This window comes from Dermacentor albipictus, chromosome 1 (genome assembly GCF_038994185.2).
Source record: "Dermacentor albipictus isolate Rhodes 1998 colony chromosome 1, USDA_Dalb.pri_finalv2, whole genome shotgun sequence".
Classification (NCBI taxonomy): Eukaryota; Metazoa; Arthropoda; class Arachnida; order Ixodida; family Ixodidae; genus Dermacentor; species Dermacentor albipictus.
In genome coordinates this window covers 435830723-435840663 of record NC_091821.1, presented here as the reverse complement: position 1 = coordinate 435840663, position 9941 = coordinate 435830723, and the positions used below count along the sequence as shown (strand labels likewise).

At 42.8% G+C, this 9941-nt stretch overlaps 1 long non-coding RNA gene across 1 annotated transcript; it reads right to left on the bottom strand.

Annotated features, from left to right (window-relative positions):
* Positions 1 to 597: 597 nt before the first annotated feature.
* Positions 598 to 8021, bottom strand: LOC135908047 (uncharacterized). Its single transcript, XR_010566181.1, has 4 exons — positions 7611 to 8021; positions 6512 to 6616; positions 3489 to 3633; positions 598 to 707 (listed from the first exon to the last, which is right to left on the bottom strand). It is a non-coding gene; the product is annotated as an uncharacterized lncRNA (long non-coding RNA).
* Positions 8022 to 9941: the final 1920 nt, after the last annotated feature.

Below are 9941 nucleotides of genomic sequence, written 5' to 3'. Positions count from 1 at the left end.
TTGCTACATCCATACCAGGTCCTTTCAGAATGGATTGATGTTGCTTAATATAATGTACTCTTTACACCTATTTTGTACACTTGTGTATTTGCGATCAGCATTGAAGAGAAGTAGATCTGCATTAGGTTCGCAACAAGAATGCCACTTTCATATGTAGGTTTGCCTGGTACATTGCTTGATACGAAGATGAACACAATTTTCGGCATAAATTGATTAGCACTACCAACACTGATGTGATACATCATGAACAAGTTTTGTATGACCCACGAGTACGTTCTCTATGTATGACCTACAAGAAAATGCACCCTGAAGAAGATTGTACCTCATTTTCATATTTACTACAAGTATGCAAATGTAATTTTTGCAAGTTTAGTATATGTTCGATTACTTGTACTCGTCTTAATGCAGTGCTTTTTGCTGTAATGGTTTGTTCACAAATCCACAGTAAAGCGTAATTTTGGGGTGAAAAATGTCAGGCAAAGTATTGGCATGTACTTGTAAGTGAAAAAGACAAGTATACTTTACGTAGGTATTTCTGTACACCCACTTGAGCTTTCATTAAGCCTGAAGTCCTCCGGCTTAAATAAAAGCATGTCATAAATGTCCCAAGCACTGTTTATTGGACCTTCTAATGGTATTTCGATGCATCCAGTCTGCCGAGAGAAGACCGCTGGAGTGGGTTGCTTGGGTGAGAGCGAGCAGGGCACCTGAAAAAGTAAAGCCAATAATTTATCTTGACTCATGCAACAGGTTAGCACATAGGCAAATTTGCCTATGTTCTCACAGATAAGAAAGGTTCAGCATTCCGGTCATAAAAGATAATGAATAAATCTTATTGAAAAATATGTGGTTTCATGCACTGCCGATGTTTCAAGGGAACATGGATTACTGTGGGAGAATAAGCTGTCATAATTAGCAGGCGATTGAAGCAAGTCTTATAGGAAAAAGATGGACACATCGTTTGATTAACAATAACTACTAGTATTGAAGCAACAGAATACAAACATGAAATACTTTTAAAAACAACACCGACAGGTTGAGATAATAAATTATTCAGAAACTAAACCCTTCTGCCAGCAAAATACCGCAGTGTACTGGCTTTGACATTGCGCTGCTCAGGCAGAGGGCATGGGATTGAATCCTGGCCACAATGGCTGCATTTAGATGGCAGGGAAATGCCAAAACCCCTATGTAAGCTCTATTGGGTACACGTTAAAGGAGACTAGGGATCCCACCAACTTCAAGTTATAAAAACCGGGGTAAATTTCGAGATAAGCAAACTCACAAAAGTAGAAGGCCCTGGCCATGCGAAGACCATATAAAGCCTTTTAAGGTAGGTGCCAGCAGCCGCTAAATTTCTTGCAATAGCGAAACATAGCAGAAGCGGTATTTTGGCGTAGATCACTTTTGCAAGGTATTTAACAATTTGACACCCGACATGTTGTGCATCTATGGGCAACAGCAATTCTGGCATAGATCATAGCAAACACTGTTGCAACTAGGTATACATAGACACATAGGTATAGGTACAGTCGCCGACTGATTTTCCGGACATGATTACTCGGTCTGCTTCACAGCATCGCCATTCTCCCCATGGACCATAATGTATAACAACTTCCAAAAATTCGGACGCCTTGCAACCTCTCGTCTGATTTTTCGGACAATCCTTGAGCCAACTTGATCGAGAGCACCATGCACCGACTCTGACCGTTGCATGGTTCTACTTGCTGAACGCCATTTTTGTTTTGAACGGAGCCTCCTTGCTGCCCCACGAAGTGGCGCTACTGCAAATCCCTGCTCATCATCATCGTTTCTGCCTGGTTTGTAGCTACAGCAGTTCCGGTCTCAGCTTAGTATGCAATGTCAAGACAATCCAGCAGCTGATTTGTTTGTTTCTTCGTGCACGACGCTGCAAGTAGGCCAGGTTTTGTTTGTGCAACTGATGTCGGCGTGACGATGTTTGACGAAGCAAGATGGGCCAATTCATTTCACTAATATTTAGAATAGCTACCTGTAAGCACCACCTACCTTTCAACAACGTTTGCAAAGCAAAAACCTCATCCTGAAAATCTGCACATGAAGAAATCGGCAGCATCATTAGCGTGGGGCCTCAAGATAATTCGGCAAGCCAAGAAATTACTGACAGCATGAGTGCAATCATGCCAACAGGAAATCAGTGGCTGAATAATGCACCTTCTACCACTTGGTAGACAGTGCATTTTCGCAAGGCCCTAACTATGGCAGATCATTGTTCAGGAGTTCCCAAATGCACAACTCTATGCCATTTTCATGCTGACTCTAGGGAAGCACCTCTGCACAGTTGCAAGAAAAAAAGCTAGATGCCCCAAGAGAAATGAGCCCACTCAAGCCATGGAAGTTATGTTTACCTTGTCTTCCTACAACTACTCTAAACCTAGGACTGCTGTTTTGCACAAGGGAACAAACGTCAACATTGGTGCCTCGCCCAACACAAGTGGTCTGCGCCGTAGAAGGTGCCATCAGTCAGCCCACAGATGAGGCCCACACCAGTGCTGTCAGTGTGCTGTACAAATTGCAGAAGCACAGCCTACAAGCTTGTCTGCCTTAGTGTGATCGCAATAATGAACGAAAACCAACGAATCAAGTTTGTTTCGTGCTGAGAACAGTTGCCTCATGCTGGATTTTCCTACAATTCTTTCTAAGCACAGATAATGCTTGGTTTGTTGTGTAGGCATGTAAATAATGAAAAAGCCTGCATCACTATCTCTGAAAAAAAAAATCATGTAAGAAAGCACGTACAGTACACAGGTGCAGTGTCTATCACATACCATTTCGTGCAGTAGAGGCTGCATCAGATAAACCGGCCAATGTATAAATGACTGGCAGCGTGACCAAGCAAACTTGATGCGTGGGTCAGTTAGCAGTGGTAGTGCACTACTCTCGGTGCACATGCACCTATGTTTGAAAGCTGCTTGATCGTGACAAAATATAAAGACAAAAGCGCTGGAGAGATATCTGAGGCTTTTCTTATATGTATGACGAGGAACCTAGCACTAGCTCCCCATGCAGAGAATTACTAGGCAGTGAGACTGCTTCATATCAATGTAAAACAAGTGTCACACTCACCATGTGATGCGTCCTTTTTGTTTCTGTGCAAACAATATGTATTCAGATCTATTCTCCCCCCTTTCACCTTTTGCACAATATTACTGTGCGAGCTATAATACTGAACTGTTAGTAGCACTCTGTCCTGTTGCCTCCTTTCTTTCCTTGTGAATTGCGTGCTAAATACGGCTTTTTTTAGTGAAAGAGCACTAGTTTAACGCATAAACTAGCGCCATGGCACTTTGCAATAAAGGACTGTTGTAATTCTCTAAAAATATGTCCATGCAGAACAGTGTCAAAAGAACGCCTTAAAGAAAGAACATGAGTGTATCTATCATAAAGACCAATCCTTGTCTTTTTTCCTTAACATAATTTTCAATACCGATATTAAAGTACAAGCTCACCATATTATATCACCTTGTCAATGAAGCAAGGCACAATGGCGCCCAACTGTCGCGGGACCAACTTGGATGTGGAGATCAGCGCAGATCAGCAACATAGCATGGTCTGCTTACACTCCTTCTCCAGGTCCAGCCATACCTATAGCAGCTATAAAACAAGTGAGCTTAGAATCACAAGCGAAACAATATAAAAAGTGACGCTGAACAAAGCAACTTTCGTTAGGCATAAATAGGATCGAAATGCTGACATTATGCACATAAGTAACTTCACTTTGAGCAACAAAGCATCCAATTTAAGAAAGATATGTATGAGCTATCTATGTGAGAAAGATCAATCAAACGCCCTCTATTTGCTATACCCCTCCCCTTATGCATGGATGTCTCCCTGACTGAGTGAGCTGGGCTGATCTCAGGTATAGTGTAATTAAAGGGTGTCACTTGGTGGGCCAATCCCGATACCATTGCATGACTTGTGCAATAATTTTAATGTGTATTGTAATGCTGGCCATCCTGCAGGCACTGCAACATTATAGCACCCATAAGGCTAATGGTATTACCTGATAAGGTTAACTAATAAGTGTCCCCAGAAGCATAACTCGGCATGTATACTCGGAGGCCATTATTATAAGAGAAGCAATAGCAGAGGTGAAGCTTTATCTTGTGCCATATGCAAAATGGCCGAGCACGCCCAGCTTTTGGTTACATTCTCACTTGTGACCACTGCAACAGGCTGACTAACATGCGTAACCAGCAGTTTGTAGGACCACATTTTCATAACCTGCCATTTTTTTTACATCTGAAGAGATCAGCCTCAAGCTCCATGCTGCGCTGCACTCAAGAAGCATTATAAACTGGCAACATTTAAATGCTATGCTGCATGGTTTGTTGCATGCTTTAGGAATTTACTTATTTATTATACACATAGCTCATAGGCTCCAGATGGAGAATTGCATGCGGTGGCAAGAAAACAAATTCTCAACTAACAAGGAGAACATTCAACAAAACAAGTCAGACCAAAGAAAAAAAAAAATAACATACTCTCATAATGAGACTATGTATCTGGCAGCTAGCTTATAAAAAAAGACAATTAACCCGCCGTGGTTGCTCAGTGGCTATGGTGTCGGGCTGCTGAGCACGAGGTCGCGGGATCGAATCCGGGCCACGGTGGCCGCATTCCGATGGGGGCGAAATGCGAAAACACCCGTGTACTTAGATTTAGGTGCACGGTAAAGAACCCCAGGTGGTCAAAATTTCCGGAGTCCTCCACTACGGCGTGCCTCATAATCAGAAAGTGGTTTTGGCATGTAAAACCCCAAATATTATTATAAAAAGACAATTAGGAATATTTTACTACTGGTAGCGCTTTAGGGGATGGAATGTAGAATTCCAAGCATCATACACTTTTAAGCCACCTTTCGTGGCTTTTTGTTTTGAAGTTGTTTGTTTGAAGTGTTTTGTTACAGTAATGTAACACAATAATGGAATGCACAACAGTGAATACTTAGAAAAATGTAATTAAGAACATGGAGTCTATGTGGGCACAGATGTTAGAATTCGTGAAAGCACAATAATAAAGGTGGGCAGAGCATTTATGCTTTTGTCGGGCAACCTACAGCAAGACATACAGGTAAAAGGATATGCATGCCTCACAACACAGTCCCTAAAAATATATGTCACAATACAGTCAGTAGGTATATCATGCTTATCTACAATAGCCCCTAATTATATTTACCTCAGAGGGGGCTACCTATGTAACTTGATCAAACTGAAGGTGGGCCAAATTCTAAATATACGATTCAAGTAGACAGAAAATGGACGTTATGAATATGGCATCTACAGCAAAAGTGTTGTACATTATCGTTGTACATTATGTCATACCTGCCAACCTGTGAACATAATATTTTGTAAAAATGCTGCAGACACTAAATTCTTTGTCGGGGACATAGCACACATTATTTTAAAGCTTGCTCTCAGCACCCGCATTGTTGCATACTCACACACATTATTAATAAAGGGAAAATCGCACATCCACCCACTCGCAGCAATTGCTACAAAAGAAACCCGTACGGATTCCTCGAAAGGAAAGCCTCACAGTTGAAAAAAAGAAACCGTCCAGGTCCGGGACCACTGTCTTTCCGGGACAGCCGCTTTACAATCTAAGATAACCAGGCGGCTAGCAGATGGCCGGGCGAATTCGAATTTGTCGACAACATGAAGCAAAGGCAAGGGTCTGACGTAATAGTTCTGCGGAAACGTGTAAGGTGTAGAGAGGTAATTAATAAAGGGGAAAAAATATTACGTCAAACCCTTGCCTTTGCTTCGCGTTGTCAACTAATTCGACTTCGCCCTGCCATGTGCTAGCCACCTGGTTATCTCAGATGGTAGAGTGGCTGCATCGGAAAGGTGGTAGTCCGGGGTTCGAGTCCCGGACCAGGACGAATTTTTCTTCAACTGTGCGGCTTTCCTTTGTAGCAAATGCTATGAGCGGGCGGATGTCTGATTTTCCCTTCAATAATTACTTCTCTCCACCTCGTGTGTTTGCGCAGAACTATTACGTCACACACACATTATCAACCATTATTTAACTTGTAGTGCAGCACAAAAAGCAGCAGCGAACTTGAAACCAGTAACTGACAACTTTGTTTTCTTTTTTTAGATTACAGAGCTTTTTCAGCGTGTTTGCTGCTGCCGCTTTACGCTGCTCCATGAATTTATCTGACCAAACTTCCCTAAAGCAAGTGCCCCTCTGATGTTCTCGTTAGAGATATTGCATCGCTAATAATAAACCAGTACCATTACAATTTATTTTTTACATGCATTTTAACAATGTCATGCCCTTAATCTCTCAACAGCTTTAAAACATCTTAACCAACACAACTTCATTGTCTTTCTAAAGTGACATTCATAAAATTGTAAAATGAGCCCACATTTGTAAACCCACGAAAAATTCAGGAGAGTTTCCAAACATGGATGATACCAACAAAATCTGCAGCTCGTGTAAGTGGCAGCAACTGCTTTGCACGCACCTTGTCACAGCATGCTCATCAGGTACTTTGCCGTGCTGTTGAGGCTGCAGAAGTGCCGCAGGTGCATATGTGGAGGTGCCTCTGGTTCACAAAATCTTGTCATCCCTAAACAATAATAAATGCCTAATTTATTGTAATCCCTGCAACCAACTGCAAACTTGTGATATAAAAAGATCACGTCATATTTTGAAAAAAAGTCTCATACAACCAGTTACATGAAGCTGCAACTGGTTGTGCAAATATCTGACCGTAACATCACAGGCGGTTAAATAACACGTAAATCGAACTGTAGCAAACATGAATCTACTATGAAAAGGTTCACACAAACGTACAGCTGTATAACGTGAAATGTGAGTTGTACTATCAAAAAATTCCTTAGGACATGAAAAGCGTTCCAAAACCTAATTTGTTTATGCGGCGCAACAAAGCACTGCTCCCAAAGGACGATGCGCTCAAAATTTCAACAGACCACCTCTTTTTCTGGAGAGACAATACAGAAAAGAGAAAGATTTTTCGATTAAAAAGAAACATTGCTTTTGTAATTTCGGCTTCTCTGCAAGATCGGAACCCTTTACAAGTACACGAAAACACACAGAACACTAATACACGTCATCTGACGACACTCTATAAACAGACGAATTTCCATACAAGCTGAAAATCTGGCCATGCGTCGACGAAGAAATCGGGTGCTATCTCGCGCAGCTGTTAGCTGTGAAGACGACACGTCGACGTACTACTTCTGGAAATGCCTATACCATTTCTCAATGAAAAATTATGTACACAAACAGTAACTTTCTTTGCTTGAATTTTTGTGCCCATTTAGATCAAAGAACCACCCGCGCTAGCGTGCTTCATAGGTGAAAGTAAATAAACCACAGATAGAGCTGTTGGTAACATGAATACGTTTTAGGGCAATTTCCATGGAACTTTTTGCTAAATGTGCACTGCGACATGAAGAACAACCATTTGAAAAGCCCATTTATAATTCTTGCTGCTTTACTCATTCGGATTCGGTTGTTGTACGGATCTTGCGATACGTACAAGAACGCACACTTCACGAACCAGAGACAGGAAGAATGCGCGCAAGCGCCGGACTTACCTTTCTAGGCGTACTCGGAAAACGCTCCTTTTAGCGTCACAGGTGCCGCGGCATCGACTGCACCAACGGTCCTTCCGGCGCACACACTGTTGAATTGCGGATCAACTACAGGACGTAAGAGCACAATTTTCACCAAATTCTTCCGTACAGTGTGATACGATGCGAGAGTGCCAGAGGAGGAGATCCTTTTCGTGAGCCCGGAACAAAGAAAGTGGCGAAGGCTCATACCTTCGACATCGGCGCACCACACGAAGGATACTGCGGGCTACATTACGCGGTCCCAGGGGTTTTGTGATTCTCAATGAATACAAAATGCACCACAATTACTCTCGGCACAGCGTACACACGATTAAACAACTGCATCGGACGGCGTCAATGCAGCGCGCACTCACATGTAGCATGTAGCTAAGGCTGAAGACGGCAAAATAATATCACCTGTAACTTTACCGGCGCTACCTGTGCTGCCATCTGTAGGCCGCCACCGAAAGCGACCGTGCTTTCGGTGATCTCATGGATGGTGACGGCGTTGTATTTCGATGTTATGCGAGTCGTACAGCGTCTTGTACGACGTGTTTCAGCAACGTTGCTTTTAATAGAGAGGACAGCAATGTGCGTATACGCCGTATAGACGTCCCACCCACTTGAATAACACAACAGGAAATTTTCAGTCTGTCGTATTTTGGGACGTTGTGACTGTCGTTCTGTTCTCTGTAGTGTGACGTCTTGTAGTCGAAAATTCTGTAGCTTCTGATCAATATATTTGATTAAAAATTGACAGAGACCTCTTTAAGGTTAAGAAAAATTATTAATACAAAAAAAAAGAAAGTAGAAAAAAAAAGCTTTCGCACAGGATTTGAACTGCGGACCTCACGATTCCGAGGCAAGCATCTTACCACCGCACCACGCCGAACTTTTTTTTTTTTTTTCTTTATTGCATGGAATTATCGGTACTGTCAAACCGCACCACGCCGAACACGCCCACACCTCGACTAGGTTAGTAATATAAATCTCTCTCTGGGTTGCTGTTTACATTTTAAAAGCCAAGATGCGCTTTCACTTCACCGGTCGCGTCAACTGCCGTATCTCTATATGCGCAAAAGTGTTGTTACCATCGACAGGTACATCGTGGAATGCTAGAACATCAATTTTGCTGTAACGATATCCATATTTAATAAGAAATTCAGAAATAGACAACGGTGACCGGGGACACTGAAGGTTTTTACTGCTAATTTCGACACTTGTCTCTTGCTCTTTACACTTTTGAGCTCGCATATAATTCGTGCGTTCAATGCAAAATAGCTACATAAACACTCGTGGGTGAGTCTTGATCCGGACAGTATACTGGCTTCTCACGGCAGCGCTGTACCAGATTAATGAGACCCGAGCGAGAAAGCTTTTCACGCAACTTTGTGGAACAATCCAAAACTTCTTTTCCGCTTCGCATAAGCTCGTGCAATATTTCTGGGAAATTAACTAATGTGTCAGTGTAACCGCACATGTAAGTCCACAGGACTGTGTGCCCCATCTTACCAAATAAAACAAAGCGGATACGCAGCCATTCCCGCAGATGGTATGATTTTGATCAGCGGCCGATTTTGAGGAGGCCGGTAGCGCGTTGCTGCGGTGCCGCGTCGTCACGGCACAATTATAACAATTGGCCACGTCGACTTTAATACCGGCGTCGGTGCTATCAGTATTGCCGGCTTCAGAGAAGCACGATTGAATACCGCGCAAGAGAAAAGTGCAGTGTACACCACCGATGCGAAGCTGACATTTTAAAGGGCCGCGACGGAAAGTGCTTCTGTTGCGACTTCAGAACTCTTGGCCGTCGCGACCGAATGTTTCTGTTGCGACGTCAGAATTGCTGTCGTAACGTCAGAAATGTCTGTCGCAGCTACAGAAACGTTAGGAACTTCTGTCGTACAACAGAAATTTCTGTATTTGCAGCAGGAATTCCTGTTGTCTTTTTCAACTGGGCAGGACCGGGAATCGGTTTGAAATTCGCAGCTAGCATATCGCAGTTTGGTCTGTGAATGTTCCGAGGTGTTCACGCAATTTCTGTAGAGCTTGATAATGGCCCAATTTAGCACTAGGGGTTAAATTGTCAGGATGTCGAACAATAAAAAAGCTCCTCCCCAGTTATATTCAAGCATTAAACTGGTATGCATGATGCCATCCAGTATAGTTGCCACAAAGCTCCAGATTAAACCAGCTTTTGTGACAAACAGGCGACCCTATATGGTGCCACTGCGTCCAGTATAAGCCAGTTTAGTTGCAAACAGGGCTCCTGTTAAGACCCATTTCTGCGTGAACTGGTCATGCCTATACCTG